At 39.0% G+C, this 18,369-nt stretch overlaps 1 pseudogene; it reads left to right on the forward strand.

Annotated features, from left to right (window-relative positions):
* The first annotated feature begins 12,459 nt into the window (after nt 1–12,459).
* LOC139480109 (intraflagellar transport protein 25 homolog) lies at nt 12,460–17,944 on the forward strand (annotated as a pseudogene).
* The last annotated feature ends 425 nt before the right edge of the window (nt 17,945–18,369 follow it).

Below are 18,369 nucleotides of genomic sequence, written 5' to 3' on the forward strand. Positions count from 1 at the left end.
GGACTTAGTCTCTGAACTGAATGGAAGCAGTGGGTTTCATTTCCTGAGCAGGACTCGAAAACTATTAGAGACATCTTTATGAAACTTGGTACACACATTCACCATAAAATATAGATGTGCCTTTTGCCTGTTATGATTCCCCTGAATGTTTGTTATTTCATATGAATTTTATATATTTGGACTTAGTCCCCGAAATGAATGACAGCAGTGGGTTTCATTTCCGGAGAAAAATTATTTTTGATTTTTTTATCTTTATGAAACACCGTAAACACATTTACCACATAGTTTAGATGTGCCTTTTGCTATTTATGAATCCCAGAATTATTTTGTTTTCATACAAATTTTATAAATTAAGACTTGAATTGAATGGAAGCAATCTTAATTTTACCTCAGTTCTGTTATGAAAATTCTCCATGAAACTTTGTACATTATCAGTCTAAGCCTGTTAATAGTCTTTGTTCTGTTAAAGATTTTAAGATTATGAGCATTTCGGAATAAATACAATGTTTTTACACTTACCTGATCCTACACAGTGCTTTAGCTTCTCTACCGTTTACAATCAGACAGTATTGGAACAGAGAGACAGTTGAAACAGACTATAGCCAGTGGCCGACGGAGGCGGCAAGTCAGCAGTGCAAAGTATAGCTGATCGCAGCCAAGGGGAGACTCCTTGTGTCACCTCCGCGGAGACACAGGTAGAAACAGGAAGGAACATACTTGTACTAGTCCGGAGTTATGCTGATTTTATAGTGCTAGCTCACTGAGAAAACATGTCTCAGTTTAACATTAATACCCCACTCAGACACAGTATATCGGTACTCACTCCGAGCCGACCGGTCCTTGTTTTAGCCCCTTTATGCCAGGCAGGCTTACAAGTACTTTCTTATAACGTCTCTTGGTATGATGTGGCTGGGGATAGAACCCCAAACCTTCCGCTCTCTTCTGCTCAACCACTAGACCAAGGAGGCGGTCAGGTAAGATCTTGATCCGAAGTCAACAGACCGAGATGAGTCGGCCACTGGCGAAGGTCAAGGGGTTAACAATGCTCGCCAGACCTCAGATTGGATGGCTTTGAACTGATCTGGTGGAACTTGTTTCAAGTTGTGGTCCGTTAGAGGCCACCTATGAAAGTGAGGTGGTGAGAAGGAGTAAGATCTGACTCCATGTTGATTACCCAACCAAGCCGATTGCGGAGTTGAAAGTCCCCCTGACGAGTCACGATCGCGGGACGTTGCCGAGGATGCAGTCGTCGATGAATGCGCCGAAACAAATCTCCCTCCAGTGTAGGAACGCAATGATTGGCTTGATTTTACACGTGAACAACCATGGGACTGTGGAATATCCAAATGGGAGCACTTTCCACTGGAAGTGATGGCCCCGGAGGAATTAACAATGAGCTGTTTGAATGGGAACATGTAGGTAGTGTTATGTGTCGATTCCCAAATAGTTAACCCAGAAATCTGTACGTAAAAGCACTTGGTGTGAAACCAACGAACAACCAACAATTGGCATACAATCAACAAATGTATTACAAAATTAACTAAGTTTACAATCAATTCAAATTACTGCACTGTATTTACACAAAAGTACTCCATAGAGTGGTCGTACAATATTCAATGACAACGTATAATATGATGGCAGTGGTCAATATCAAATACAAAAATACAGTGGTGATAGCAAAAGTCAGTGATAATAATATATTCGCCAAGCGGTGACAGTGGTCAAGTTTCAGGGGTGATGAGCGATCCTCACAGTAAAGCTAGTCTTGATGTGATGAATTGTGAGATGAGACAGGCACATGCCCCTTCCACTTATATTGTCCAACTAGCTTCCAGAACTTTCCACACAGTGCCAGATCAATCTAGTGTCACACGAACATCACAGAATACTCCACATGTTTCTATAACGCATTACAATCCATGCTGTTCTGGAAGTTTACACATCACACTAGCATCTAAATATAGTAACTTCCTCACCACTGCTTACATTAAATAGTACTACATTCCTGATAACCGAATCTCAGACAATGTAATACAGTTATAATCATTGTTTGACATTGAAATACACTGCCATGTAACACAAGGCATCCTGCAGGTCCAGACAGATGAGGTGGCGAAGTATACAGAGGGAGAGCATCTGGAAATGCAGCAGAAGAGCGAGGTAGTGTTGATTGAATAGTACCAGATGAATCATCCGAATCTTGGAGGAACCCTTTTTAGGCACCAGGAAGACAGGCAAGTAAAACCCAGGTGTGATGTTTGAGCCATCCAGGGCTTCCACCACATTCTTGGCAACCAGACTGTCAACATTGGTAGTGAGGGGAGGAATGTCACGAAACTGTAGGCAGAACATGTGACATAGGATCCCACTGATGAATGGATCCTGCAGGATCCTGCCAATTCCTCCAGTAAGTTTGAAGCCTCCCTCCTCCAGGAGAGGATAGGGATGACTGGCGGAGTCATTAATTAGCGGTAAGGATCACACTAAGAGCGTTTATGGAGAGCTGTGTGCCAAGTGATTGTTATGGAGTCTAAGAAATACTGTAGATATGTAGACATGTGAGCAAGATGTCATTGCTGCCTGCCCAAAACTGAAAGGAGTTGTTCATTAGCCTTGGAGGGATTGTTGTCTTGGATAGCCGAGTTGGCTGAGGCTACCGCCGACAGGGGTAAAGAGAGTGGCGAAAGAGCCACGTCCACACACAGTTGAGCATCTGCCATAGAAATCAAAGAACATGGCTTTGACATTCTCACAAGCAGTCGCACGTCCTCATCCATGGGTGGTGAGGCAACAGCAAAATCCATGTGGAAAGGGTAATGTAATGTCTTCCGGAACTGAGAGATCTGAATAGAAGGTTCAACAGCCAAGGCACTAAAGTCAGCATCTAGAGAATGGGAAACATTGCCAACTAGCTGGTCCCAGGGGAGGAGAACATCCCCCGAATCCGAGACCCTGTGCTCTGTGAAACACAGGCGAGATGATCCTCTCACCAGACGGGCTAATCAGCTGGTGTATGTTTCCGTCAGGGGATGACTCATCATAATTGGGGAAGAAATCCTGTTTGTCATTCCGAGTGGGGTCGAGTAGGGTGGCGACGATCAGGGGAGACGGCATACTTGTGCTGCCGAACAGTAGAGGAGAAGACTGATCCCGATGCTGAACGTCTGAAGAACGGGGAGAAAGCGAGGACCCTAGGCACATAATGCCAGGTTGCCAGAGGTGGATGAGGCGATACGTTGAGCAGGCGAACAGTCCTGGCGTTGACGATCAGCAGCATAAGGCAATGTTCTGGATGTTAGGCAAAAGTTGGCGATGGCATCAGGGTGGTTGTAAGGTTACGGGAACGGCATTGACATACAGGAGGTCTCCAAAGTCTGACTTTGACGGCAGAGAAGATGTTGGCAATAGAGGAGGGCCTTGGTATTGTCCTTTCTCAATTGAGTGGATATAAATATTCAGGAAAACATATATATGGCTGTAACACCACCAGAGAACATCAAAAACTGATAAGAAACTTCAGGTGAGATGACAGTTCCAAAACACATGCCTTTCTGGAGCGTGAGTGAGTTGGGTTTAATGCCGCTTTTAACAGTATTCCATAAAGCCCCAAGTGATGCTCAAGGGACACAACTCTGCACACCGAATCATGGCACCTCAGACAACTGGGCCACCAGTGCCCCCCATGCCTCTTGGAAGGCAGACCGAGAAGAATATGAGGAATTACAGGCCAAGGCGGATAACTCATGGGTATCGGGGCACAGGCTATAGTCTGATTCACCTGTCTCTCTGTTCCAGTACTGTCTGTAATAGGTAGGGAAGCTAAAGCACTGTGTTGCGTCAGGTAAGGTAAAACATGTTTCGTTTTCTTATTTCAAAATTCAATTAAATGCAACACCTGTAGGCACAGCAACTAGCAAAGCTATTAAAGGATTCATAGTATATGCATTAGAAATTCACCAGGTTTTGAGGGGCCAGCATTCGTCTTCTTGTTCATTTTGGGGGTTCTGGGGACTCAAAGCCTTTAATAAGCAGGGGTCCAAGACTAAAAAATGGGGATCTAATGGAACAAAAAGTCCGAAAATGTTATACACATTGCATTTTCTCAGAGACTATAGTTAAGGGTTTCTTGCCATCTGATTTGCTAATGAAGTTGTTTTTTTTCTTTTATGTTTACACAAAAAACATGGGTCATGCCCGCTAACACATTGCTGTTCTGAATGATGTCACTACAGTTAATTTTGTGTCAGTCATTAAAGGTGCAGTCTGTGGGTGAGTGAGTTGAGTTTAACGCAGCTTTTAACAGTATTCCAGTTATATCACAGCGTGTCTGCTTAATGTGGAAGGAAAGCCCGAAGTGATGCAGGTCTCAGAATTTTACCACTTCGGTGAAACCCACGAGCGCGGGTATGGTGCTGACAAACCTAGAAATATAATCGGGGCGAACCCGGGATTTGAACCCACAATCATAGGTTTCTGGCATTCAAAGGGACGCGACTCTGCACAGCCAATCGCGGCGCCTTAGACGACTGGGCCACCCTTGCCCCCTGCAGTCTGTGAAGTCATCATAGTGTTGACAAATGTATTTATATGAACTGACGTCGCTTAATATCAGAGCTCCAGATAACTTTTTGAGCAATTGAGTTTTTACTTGAGGGTTTCTATTTTAATTGGGTTATTACATATTTTCATTGGGTAACCAATATTTTTTCACTCATCTAGTCATCAGTCTATTGGGTTTTTCCCAAAATTAGTGAACATTTTAAGATGTTAAAAAAATACAATAATGTTTTAGATGTATATAACTGTTTGACATATATAGGCTTGACTAAGAAAGTATATTAGCTTATAATTGTGTTTCGGGAATTAGCTCCTTTGAACGCATGCTGAAGAAGCTTCATTGGGTATTTACGCGAGCTGTTTTTATACATTTGAGTTTTTCATTTAATGCATGTGTTTCTGCAGCAAGTTAATGGAAAGTAATTGGGTTTTGAATATTTTTGGGGGGTATTTTACGCAAATACGCTGCTTAGCTGTAGCTCCGTAATATTTTTGTGTGCGTTTATGGTGTTCAAAATGTAAAACCTTATGTGCACACTTTGCACTCCACTAAGTGTATTTACACACCAAGTTTTATGTACAGAACTCCATAAATTCAAAATACAAGAAGTCAATTTTTAAATAAACTATCACAGGTAACACAAGTGGGTGATTTGGCGTGTTGGGCCAAACTTGATGACTTGACTTGCTCTGGTGTAATGTTGTACAATACTGATCACTGTGGTGGAACCAACTACATGTACTTTCCCTCACAGTCCAAAATGACAAGTATTGATAACTCACAAAATGATGACTTCTTTGTCTTGTGTTGAGGTTTCTGAGCTTGTGCAGTCCATGCCTGCACTACTGGGGCGAACCAGCCATGTGTCTCTATGTCGAACACCTGTCGGCACAATGCCTTCATCTCACTGGATAAATAAAACCTCTGCTCTCTCAACAGGCTGTAGTTCTGAAATGTTTAAACAATAGTGAAAATCTAGGGCTATGATGAGAGTGATAGGTGAAAATATCACGCTCTCCAAATGATCAAATTTCTTGCCTGACAACAAATTGGTTCTTTTTGTTTAGTCAAGCTCGCATGCTTGTGTCAGCTTATGCATGGCTGTCATGGTATGCCACTGCAGAATCTTATGTTCTCTTTTGGGAACTTTTTTAGAAACATTTGCTTAAGACTTGGGGTAGAATATTGCCCTCAGAGCAAAACGATCTTAGCGCTAAGACTTTTGTAAGTCTATGCTTAAGTATGGGAGTTACGATCATCTTAGCACTAAGATCGCTTTGTGCAAGTGGGCCCTGGTCTAGATTAATCCCTGTTATTGTATGTTTCCTACTTGTTCTGGAGGAGAACTTAAGATATTCTGACAGATATTACATGGAAGAAAAACAGCCTTCGTTATGTGATGATATTTTAAACATATTAATAGAATGATTAAATTAAAGTTGTCTTGAAGTCATTCTGAACATTGTTTGATTTGCAATAAATATACGTTAATGTCAACATGCATGTCACAATAGTTTTGAGCCTTTCATCGTCCCGAGGCAAGGGAGATAACTGGCTTCAAAAGTCCAGTTTCCACCCTAGCCAAACTAGGCTGAAATTATGGAGTTATATTTTAGCTGGACTAACGAGTCTATGCATAGTCCAATCAGAATCTCGTAACAAAATCAACATCTGGTTCGAAAAAACTGCCGTGCAGATTACGATTGCTTGCACGATTTGCAAAGCATGTGTACTGACAACTTAGCGTTAACAGATATTTTCCAAATCTTTTCATGTTTTTAATCAAGGTGCTCATGTGACTTGAAGCACTGCACGAAGTAAGACAGGACATAGCCACTGGTGGCGCTATGATCGATCCCAGAAATTCCAGCCAAGTCCTGCAAGAGTGGAAACAGTTTTTTTATAGTCAGTTAAGTCAATTGCTTCATGAAGATGTGAACTTTTCATCCAACTGAACTTTTCAGTTGACTACAAGGTAACGCTATTTGTTTCCTCTTCTGTATGACACCCATTATATTTGTTTGTTGTTCAACATCACACTCATCAATGTTTCAGCTATATGATGATGGTCTGAAAATAATCAATTGGCATCCATGAGCATCGATCTACGCAGTTAGGATACAATTACATTCATCTACCAAGTCAGCGAGCCTGAAAACCCAATCCCATTAGTCGCCTCTTACGACAAAGTCGCCTTTTATAGCAAGCATGGGTTGCTCGAGACCTATTCCACCCCAGATCTTCATGGTATGATCTATAGAGATGTTTATAAAAAAACGTCTGGATACAAAGATAAACCTGTCATGAACATGGGTTACCACGTTTCCCCAGTTTGGCTCCTGAGAGTTTCTAGGACTTTGATCCTGCCCCAAACTGAAGCACATGTAACACATGTGCTGTCTCCTTGTCTCCTAGGGCAGTGAATGGGTACCCTGTAGGATGAGATGGCAATGTGGTTGTTCACCTTCTAGCGCCTAACAGGCAGCTTGGGTTGTATACTCCCCAGGGAGCTGAGAATGGTTATTGAATGTATGCTTACTGACACCACTCTTATGTTTTACATTAATCAAGGAGTGCTAACTAAAATGATGTAAAAGACGTGACACGAAAATAAACTATCTCTCTCTCTCTCTTCTGACAACCGTCAATTCATGTAAGCTTGGATGTTGAATGGAGCTTTGCCCCTGTGGCAAAATGATTATAATTATGATACTGACAAACCCAGAAACAACATGGGAGACTGCTTGAGATTGCCATCCATTCCTCCCCTATACAGGCACAGAATACTGTGTATCTTGAAATTAACGCAAGCATGAATTAAATGCGAAAAATGTGAATGGTCTTTGCTCGCATTATTAAACATCGCATTTATATCAACAATAAGACATTTTGGACAGCAGAAATACCAACATAGACATATGCTGAAAACAAACAACAATGTATTTTACATCACTGTTTTTTAGCAGCACTTTAGCAACAAGTATATAAACAATGTCATTCAAACAGTAATTACATCCTGTGAATTGTCACTGCTGGGGTCAAGACTTGAGTTCTACTCACTCATGTCATCACTGATCACACCTGCAAGTCAAGACAGACGCCACCCACGCAACACAGTGTCTTTGCGACATGAGCCAGCGTGTATGTATTGTTTTAGCGGAAGTACTCTACTCAGCGCTAATAAGCGGTGCCATTTGATGTGTGATTGGATTAATGTAACGTTGGATTAAGGTGAGGAATCTCCTGTAAACCTGACAGAAGACATTTTCTTTAGATATAAATCCACTGATGCTTGAGAGGAGGGGGGTGTCGCATTCATATTGAGTCGCATATTTGGCCAAGGGCCAGCAATCACATTCTTTTGGAGACACATTAATTTCACGATTTACAGCATTCAAAGTTTGGTATGAAACCAAGAAAAGAAATAACTGATACTCACTTTAATTTTGTTTTCAGACAGATGTATGATTTGAAGCACAGGAAGACTTGACAGGTACTTCACTCCTCTCTCTGTCAGCTGATTCCCTGAATAATGAGAAAACAGAAAGTCGAGGGAGTGAGTGAGTTGGGTTTAACGCTGCTTTTAACAGTATTCCAGTTATATCACGACGTGTCAGCTTAATGTGAGAGAAAAGCCCCTAGTGATGCAGGCCTCTGATGTTTACCACTTCGGTGAAACCCATGAGCACGGGTATGGTGTTGACAAACCTAGAAACATAATCAGGGTGAACCGGGATTCGAACCCACAATCATAGGTTTCTGGAGTGCCCAAGGGACGCAACTCTGCACATCGAATCGCGGCGCCTTAGACGACTGGGCCACCCATGCCCCCCAGAAAGTAGAAGCCCATGTCTCCAACAATGCATGATTCTCACAATCACTGGAAGTTTTCTGTTGATAATGCAATGTTAGTGGTAGACGGTTAGCCATAGGTCATGGTAAGCCTGCTGGTGACCAGACAAAATGTTTATGACAGTTATGCCTGTTAATCTGGCTGTAATTTTTAGATATTATCATAAACTAATGGAATCAAGACATTAAAGTCACAAAATAGGTCTTAATTTAGTGATTAAATTACCATATACTCGTATTCCATTGTAGAACATTGGCACACACACTGACTGTGTTCAAAGATACAAAATGTATATATTCACGTTCAAAATGTGAGAGTATGGTTTTACGCCACTGTTAGCAATATTCCAGCAATATCGCGGCAGGGAACACCAGAAGTGGGCTTCACACATTGTACCCTTGTGAGGAATTGAACCTGGGTCTGCATGACGAGCGAACCACTAGGCTACCCCACTGCCCCTTAGTAGTCAGTAGTATGTATACTCAGACATTCTCAAAGGCAAAGCAAATTCATCCTCATGTTTTATGAAAAGAGAATATAGTAATAATCATGTTAATATGAGTGAGTGAGTGAGTGAGTTGGGTTTAACGCCGCTTTTAACAGTATTCCAGTCATATCACGGCGTGTCAGCTTAATGTGGGAGGAAAGCCCGAAGTGATGCAGGTCTCAGACGTTTACCACTTCGGTGAAACCCACGAGCACGGGTATGGTGCTGACAAACCTAGAAACATAATCGGGGCGAACCGGGATTCGAACCCACAATCATAGGTTTCTGGCGTGCCTTATGGACACAACTCTGCACATCGAATCGCGGCGCCTTAGACGACTGGGCCACCCGTGCCCCCTGTTAATATGAGGTACATATACTACTCAAAAGAGCTGTGGACCATGCAATTCTGCCATACAGTTAATCAGTCATGGTTTGTTTATTGTTTTACGCCGCACTCAGCAATGTTCCAGCTATATGACGACTGTCTGTAAATAATCAAGTCTGGACCAGACAATCCAGTGATTGATAACATGAGCATCGATCCATGCAATAGGGATTGATCACATGCATCAACCAAGTCAGCGAGTATGACCACCCGATCCCGTTAGTCGCCTCTTACGAGAAGCCTAGTCGCCAAGCATGGGTTGCTGAAGACCTATTCTACCCCAGATCTTCACGGGTCTGTATGTGTATTGAGCTCGAATAGGAAATCATACTAATCCATTATCGGATATCAAAATATCCAGATATTTCACCATAACTTCTGCAAAGAACACAAACATTATTTTTTAATATTGTAGTAATGCGTTTTTCTAAAGAATAAATAAAAGTTTTTCAAAACCTAGGGGGGTCCATCTTAAACACCATTTCATTTTCATTTTTCAAAGAAAAAGAGACTAGTTTTGAGTCATGTGCTGCCAAGAACTTCCCAATGTGATAAAACAGAACATGTTAGTTACCTTTGTCTATCAATACATCATCTCTAGGTTAACAAGGACAGCCTTCAACTTGTGCAAATCGTGTGACAGCATCACTGTAAATTTGTTTGTCTTGTTTTCAGAAATGACCCAAGGTCACAATCAACCACGTTATCAATAAGTGTTGTATTAATATTTGTCGTCATCAAAGTCATTTCATCACCTGATATGTCTATATTCCTGAGCATCTGCAGACCTTGCCTGAACATCCGAACTGGCGCTGTTAGCTTCCGCATACCATTGTCTGTCATGGCATTGCATCGAAGATTTAGGGTTTGTAAACTGAAAGAAATTTAGATTGTCAAAACCTTGATCACAATCCAAAATCAAAACATGATTTTTGTTTGTATATTACGATGACTGTTACAGGACATAATTTGATTTTCTACTTTGATTTTTTTCACTCCAACATCCCAGTGTGATTTTGAAATACCGTATTTGACATAATAAGTGCCCAGGTTGCTCTCAAAATTAGAAATAAGAGGCTCTTATTGGAATATTATTATTTTGGTGAAAGAAACAGAGTTGAAAGATAAATTTTGTGGTTTATGCTGACAGCCTGAAATGTTTATCTACGACAGATATATTTTTCCAGAATTTAATTGCCTATAATTAAGGGTGCATATAACACACGAGTGCGTATTATACATAAATAAATAAGTCTTGTGTACATTGATCAATTGGAAGGGGTGTTAATTGGGATTGTTCATTAGCCAATACATTTGCAAATATCGCCGTAGGCACTTATAAGAGCGGGGCGCTTATTATATCAAATACTGTAATATTTTTCATAGTTTCTTAGATTCTACTTCATTTGATCTACAACACATATTTAAGGCAGTAAACAAGGCAGTGGTGAGTGGACATCCAAGGTCAAACTATTGTTAGAATAGAAGTCATAGCAGGTATACATTTATATTATTATTATTATATGGAAGTGTGTTAGTAGGTTACATTTGAATATTGTGTTATTAGAAATATTAAGATACAGTAGACTGTATTCTGAAACTGTGAAGGACCAGGAAATAGTGTTAGATTGGATAGATGTCGGATTAGACAGAATTCCATGTCAGACATAACAATATATTCATGATAACTTGTGTCAAGAACAACAATTGTGTGGCAGTCAAGTGATTCTAGAAAGTAACAACATGATCACAGTACAGTGGAAACAAATCATATGATGTCTCTATATACTATTGTGTATGATCTCCCCAGTTAGGTCTGGAACAGATGATAGACAAATGGAAAATTGTTTTGTTTGCTTGTTGATTAATGCCATACTCAGCAGTATTCTAGCAATATGACAGCTGTCTGTAAATAATCCAGTTTGGGCCAGACAATCCAGTGATTAACACCATGAGCATTGATCCATACAATTGTGACACCATGCCATGTATCAACTGAGTAACCATAAAGATTAATTCTATCCTTGATATTCACAAAAGGAGAAATGGCACTTAAAACTTATCTTACTCAATTACTCACAAGTCTGTCATTCAGCACTTGCTGATGACCCAAAAAGCAACACTAGTTTAGACATGTAAATTCAGAAAATGTTTATCAAGATTATTCTGGGTATGGGTAAGTGAGTGAGTTATCCGTCGTTTCTGTTTGTATGCATCAAGGTGCAGAATTGAACTCTAGATGGTTGTGATTATTGCATGCACCTCAAATATGACCTATGTGATTTCAAGCTATCTGACAAACTCGGTGTGGTGCATGACAATTAGGGAGACATCATAACCAAGGTAAGACTATTTTGGTTGGCACTATTTCCCAAATTGTCGACTTTTAAAGAGTAACAATCACCTGTGTAGTTGTGAGAAATGCTGCAGCAACTCATGGTCATCACCAAGACCACAACATGAAAGATCAAGTTTACTCAAGTCAGTGAAAAGACATATTGTTTCCAGGTAATTGTTTATGACAAGGTGTTGACCTGACAGAGAGAGACTGTCAATAACAATACTTCCATATGCAGCACTAAATGGGCTCACGTTTGCTTCAAGCCTTGAATTTCTGGCTGAGAATTTATCAAGAGAAAGTGCAGTTGTAAAAATTCTTTCACCAATTATATCTGGAAAGCCCAAGAACGAGTCAACAAAATGAAGGTTGTTAGCAACAAATATGACACAAAGCTCCATCAAGGATTTGACAGTTTCAACTTCAGTGGTTTCATCGTTTTGAGGTGCGTCATAATTTTCTCTTCTATTTGGTCTTGAACAAAGCTTCTTTTGCATTGTTGATAATTAATGTCATTTATAAGGAAGCAAACTCTTTTATATCTTCTCATGGGTGTGCGCTTTCAAATGCTCTCGACGAAGTGTTATTATATCTCCCGCGGTCTCAGACCATTAGACCATTTGCTATACACCTTACCTTTTTCATCGATGAAAAATATTATGCACACCTGCAAAGTTTACGCGGTTGAAAACAATACAGCAGTTAAATGCACGGTAGAACTTTATTAATAATAAACATAACCTGACATGAACATGCGTTCTGAAAAAGTAATGAATTTTGTTTATACATTATCTAAGGAACATGTGTTCTAAAGAAAACAGTTTGCATCTTGAACATGCGCAGAAAGAGACATTCCAGAATCCCACTTCCTGTGTTTACAAGCGACTGTCACCGGGACTGAAAGTAATCTTGGTGCTTGTGTTTACAACATGTTTGATGTCGCACTGGGAAACGCTGGGGCACAGATTCTGTTAGCTTCGTCAAGTGATGACAAACATCCTCCAGAAAATGTCATCGACGGGTAACTATGATTAATTAGAAAAAAAATGTATTTCTGCTCATTGAACATGTTGAACAAAATAAAGTGGGAATGACTTAGCTGCGAAACCGTCTCTAACCACTTTTACTAATCAGAATCCACTGGTCGCTAATACAGTGGATGTCGGATAGTACGACATCGCACATGGAACATTTTATATGCTCCATGGGTAAAAACGCTGCATTAAGATAGCCATGAATACACAAACTGACAATTTATTAGAGTGGTGTTCAATATTCTGTCATGATCGAATCATGAAGTGCTTTGGTGATGGAATACATTTTTTGACACATTGTACCGATTGATTCTCTTTAAATTTATAATACATCTTTGAAAGATACACTTGTGATATTTAGAGGACTTAATTATTTTTACGCAACAAGTAGGGGTTCAACAAACCTTATTCCTAAATGCTATTCAAATTCAAATTCAAATATTGATTTTATTTGTTCGTCAGGAATCCAGAAACATTTTGGACAACAACAGGAATGTTCCCACAGGAATTCATAGTGAAATTTTCATCAGTCATGAATATGACTAGGCTAAGCTTCTCCAGTTTCAATGGTGAGTGTTATGGATGCAAATATCACATTAGGTGTCCAGTATTTTCATCTTCCCGAGGCAAGTGAGTTAACTGACTATAAAAGTCCAGTTTCCACCCTTGCCGACCTAGGCTGCCATATGGAGTTAAATTTTGGCTGGACTAACTATGCATAGTCTAATCAAAATCGCACCGAAATCGAAATCCGGTTCGTAAACTGTCATGCAGATTTTGGTCGATTGCAGGATTTGCAAAGCATGTGCACCGCCAACTCGATGTCAGCAGATATTTTCCAAATCTTTTCATGTTTTTAATCAAGGTGCTCACGTGATTTGATGCATTTCGTGATGTAAGACCCGTTTTATCACAATATAGATCTTGATTATCGATGAGATCGAGGCGAAAATGGCACCATATATTTTACTTTTTTTAAAAAAAAGAAACAACCTTCAGAATTTTATTAAACTAACAGGTTAACATGCAGACACAAATAATTGTGATATGGTAATCGCCTTAAAACATATTTACATTAGAAATTAGCCTCAAGTCAAATTTACTTACCAACTCTGATTGGGAGGCACAACTAAACTTATTGTGAAAACATCACATCTTTGGAGTTTTAATTACCTTTATTCGATTTAACTGTATGCCAACCTGAAACTGATCTTGTCAATGTGTTGTATTGTGAGAAGCTAGTCAGGAAAAATCAACATGCTGTATCAAAGTGATGAATGCGACTAGTGAACATATGGAGTTTCTGTATAAAGCATTTTTGAATCAGCTTTTATAAGCTTAGACGATGAAGGCAACTGTAAGAAGTTACTATGTGATTATTTTATATTGTAAAAGTATTTACAATAATAGAAACATATTTACAATAAAATAAAAAAATAAAGATATATCTTTGTTCTCAGGCACCGCCCGAAACTTAACATTCACCACACATTTCGTTTTTATTTCCATTTTTACCAAAAAAACAAAACAAACCCTTAAACATGTTAAATATTCCAACTCCAACGGTAGTCAATACTGTAATCCGGTAATTTACTCATCAATGAATACATTTATGTAGGGAGGCCCTTTCCCAGGTTTATTGTATTTGGTTACACAACTCCTTATTTGGTTACATACAAGTTTGAACAACAAAGAAAAGAAAAAAACACACTGCCCGCTCACTATTTAAAAAAGCTATTGCCTGAGACTCTTCTTTTTATTAAGCTTTAGAAGTATGATAAATCTGTGAGTTGAGGTAATGTGTTATTAACTAATATTGTTGTTACAATTAATGTGTATAACTGTACCCTGTAATTGATAAGATGCTTTTCATTATTAGTGAACGACACTGTTGTTACAATACAGTTACAAGCTTAACTGTGTTGTATTAGAGCAATTGATTGTTTTATGTTTTTTGTAAAGAAAAAGGTAGTAGAGAACATTTACAAGCATAAATATACTACATAAATCATTTTGTTCGTTATTACAAAAAGAAGATGCTGTTTTTGCTTGACATTAAGGTAGCCGTTTTCGACAGATTAAATTTGTGTTGTTTTGCCGAAGTGATGTTTTAACCTACACCCAGGTGTCCAGGTGTTTGTAGTTATTTTGCTTATCAAGTAAAACTGTTTTAGGCTATGTGAAAAAAAGAGATTATTTTCACAAAAGTGTTCATGCAGTCTGTACCCTTGGCAACAATGAATGTTTTCTTCTGTCAAACGGTTTCCCCCGTCCACCTGGATGTATTTGCCCCGTGAAGATTCGGGGTAGAATAGGTCTTCAGCAAACCATGCTTGTTGTAAAAGGCGACTGTGCTTTTTGTAAGAGGCGACCATCGGGATCACGTGGTCAGGCTCGCTGACTTGGTTAGTGCATCTCATCGATCCCAATTGCGTGGATCACTGCTCATGTTATCAATCATTAGATTGTCTGGTCCAGACTCTATTATTTACAGACTGCCGTCAAATAGCTGCAATATTGCTGAGTGCTGCGTTAAACAACAAACCAACCAACCAACCTGGGTGTATTGTGAATACCAGCACGGACATTACAGTAATACATTCTCCTTGTGTTTGGAGTGAAATGCCTATTGTGTACTTAATGTCATTATACTGTAGTATGTGATTTAGAAGATGTTCTTTTGTGAATTTCATTTGAAATGTGTTTGCAAATAGAGTTGATGTGTCTATTGATGTATATTTCAGTCAAAAAGATGATCATTGAAACTACTGAATCAGAGTCTCCCGAGAAGTTTGAAGTAATCCTTGAGAAGGGTTTGTATACAATATAATGGTACTTGATGAAATAGAGTTAGGTTTTCAAATCCTATTTGGCTTTTTGAAATTGGACTGGTTGTTAAAGTGGAGTATGAGATGTTGACCCTGCATGGTCATTGGTAAATCAGTGTTCGCGGTAGGTTTTTGTACAGAGCATGCAGAAATGAAATAATAAATTTTAAATTCAAATATTTCACGTGTGAAGTTTTTATTTCAATAAAATCAGTACCAGTACAGCTAAGAATTATGACCAAGCTTTAACTTACGGTCCATTTTTGATATAATGAACGTTCAATCATAAATAAAATAAATATGACTGTTGTTAGCACCTGCCCAGGTGTGGAAGTTTTCTTTCGTCGCTGTTTATGATCGTTCGTATTATCGACTATTACTTCTGAGAATTCCCTCGATGGTAACGAATGACATCCTGTGTCTGAGATTAGTTATTCCGTTGCCCAAAGACCATATATGGAAATATAAAGGATGCGATTCAAAGCTCCATCTGGACACACTCTATTTTTAGCAATGGGAATTTCCAGGTTTTGATTTATTTTCGTCTGAACATCGTAAGCAGGCTATCAGCTTTGACTAGTTTTTTATTTCATGGTATTAATACAAAATTAAGTATACCACAATCTGTGTGTGCAAAACATTCATGCAAAATATTTTTTGCGTGTTTATATGATTTTGATGTGTTAAAAACGCAGGTTTCTGTGTTAACGCAAGCACGTGGGTTTTCATCGGTCATCCTTTATGTTGAGCTTGAAGGGATTTGAGAGAAAGTTTTACTTATATGAGTGTTTGACACACTTGAAAACTGTTTCTCAATCATGGCAATGTCATTCACAAGACCAAAAGAGTGATATCACATGTATTTGTTTGTTTGTTGTTTAACGCCACACTCAGCAATATTCCAGCTATATGACGGCGGTCTGTAAATAATCAAGTCTGGACCAGACAGTACAGTGATTGATATCATGAGCATCGATCTACGTAATTGGCATACAATGACATGCATCAACCCAGTCAGTGAGCCTGACAATCTGATCCCTTTAGTCGCCTCTTACAACAAACATGGGTTGCCGAAGACCTATTCTCTACCTGGGATGTCATATGTAAACTATATTAGATTTGATATGGAAAAATTTATGTTAAATAAGAAATAGCATCTTTAGTTATCAAAATTGAGATAACAAATGAAATAATGAATTTCTAGTTTCACCTTCATGGTGATGCACATATTTTACAGTTGAACTTATCAGGGCTCTTTTGTACTTACACTTGTTATTTGGGAAAACAATAAGTTTGAGACAACAAATGAATTTGTTGAACTGAAAAATCAGTTCTATGCAACTGAGAAAGTTAGAAAACAGAGTATTCTCAGAACTTGTTCTACATGTTCCTAAAAGAAAGTAGACTTTATTGTAAAATATTCAACATGGCCGTCATGGCAGCAAATCTAAGTAAAGAATACTGCCTTTGTGCCAACCCCTTTCCTCGGATATCATTTGACAGTTTAGAGAATTTTCATGAGATCCTACTGACAATGAACTATGTTTTTAATTTGGAAACTGAAACAGTTGACAGAAATGGGGTGTGTAAATCCAATTATCTATCACTTGAAAAAAGGAAGTACTTGGAAAGTATCACCTGTATAGTTAGGTGATGTTTCTGCCATATGATTGGCTGACTTTGAAGGTCAAGGTTGCTACTTACAAAATAGCATAAAACAGCTGATTTCCTCAATTTCTTGAGCTTTTATGATAGGATATTCATCAATTTTGAAAATTTAGATGTATGTAAACCAGTTACAGTATACAATTTGTCATGTAGATTTATAAGTTTACAGTGTGAAGAACATTGTAACAGGATAGATTAAATAATGGCTGCTGCTTATTGTGGTAGGTTATATTGCTGGAATATTGCTAAAAGCGGCTTAAAAACATACTCACTTACTCACTATTGTGTTAGGAGTGTGTGCTGTTTGTCAAATTAGGATAAAGTCTAGCTAGTAGTGGTCTTTTTGACAATTTGTATTCTTTCCAAAGATTAATTTGTAGTTCAACCATATCATAAACACCAAACCATCCCTGTAACATCAGATATATATATATGTGTTTGTGTGTTTGTGTGTGTGTGTGTGTGTGTGTGACTTCATGTGTGGAAATTATGTTTCATTGTATGACTTGTTGTTGACCAAGTATTGTTTATTTCAACTTAAAGTCATCTTAATATGCTTGTTATTTTGAATTTCAGAGTTGGAGTCGACAGATCACCAGCTTCAAAACGAGGAGTTCCCAATGAACAACAAGCGAGCTCAGTGTATGAGGGTTGTCATCGAGTCTGGCTACGACCACTTTGTGTCGGTACACAAACTACACGTTGACGGGAGTGCTCTACATGGTTGACAGCAGTAGATTCCTGTACAGACTTTCACATTCCGTCCATCATGTGTACAATTTTTTGTCATAATAAATAATTAACAAATATGTATTTTTTGTTGGTAATTGGTAATTGATCTGTAATGCTGCACTCAGTAATACTCTCTCTCTCTCTGGGGCAAGGGTGACCCAGTCGTCTAAGGCGCTGTGATTTGCTGTGCAGAGTTGCGTCCCTTGGGTACGCCAGGAACCTATGATTGTGGGTTCGAATCCTGGTTCGCCTAGATTATGTTTCTAGGTTTGTCAGCACTAACCCGTGCTCTTGGTAAACGTCTGAGACCTGCATCACTTTGGGCTTTCCTCCCACATTAAGCTGACACGCTGCGATATATACAAATGGTCAAATTAAAAACTTCACATTTTTAAAAGTAATCCCATATATGATATACAACGGACAATTGTATCAGAGAAGGTAATTTTTAATCATTAATGTCCAAAGAAGGATTTTAATAAA

The sequence above is a fragment of the Haliotis cracherodii genome, unplaced genomic scaffold (assembly GCF_022045235.1).
Source record: "Haliotis cracherodii isolate W230 unplaced genomic scaffold, xgHalCrac1.p SCAF_4, whole genome shotgun sequence".
NCBI classification, from domain to species: Eukaryota; Metazoa; Mollusca; class Gastropoda; order Lepetellida; family Haliotidae; genus Haliotis; species Haliotis cracherodii.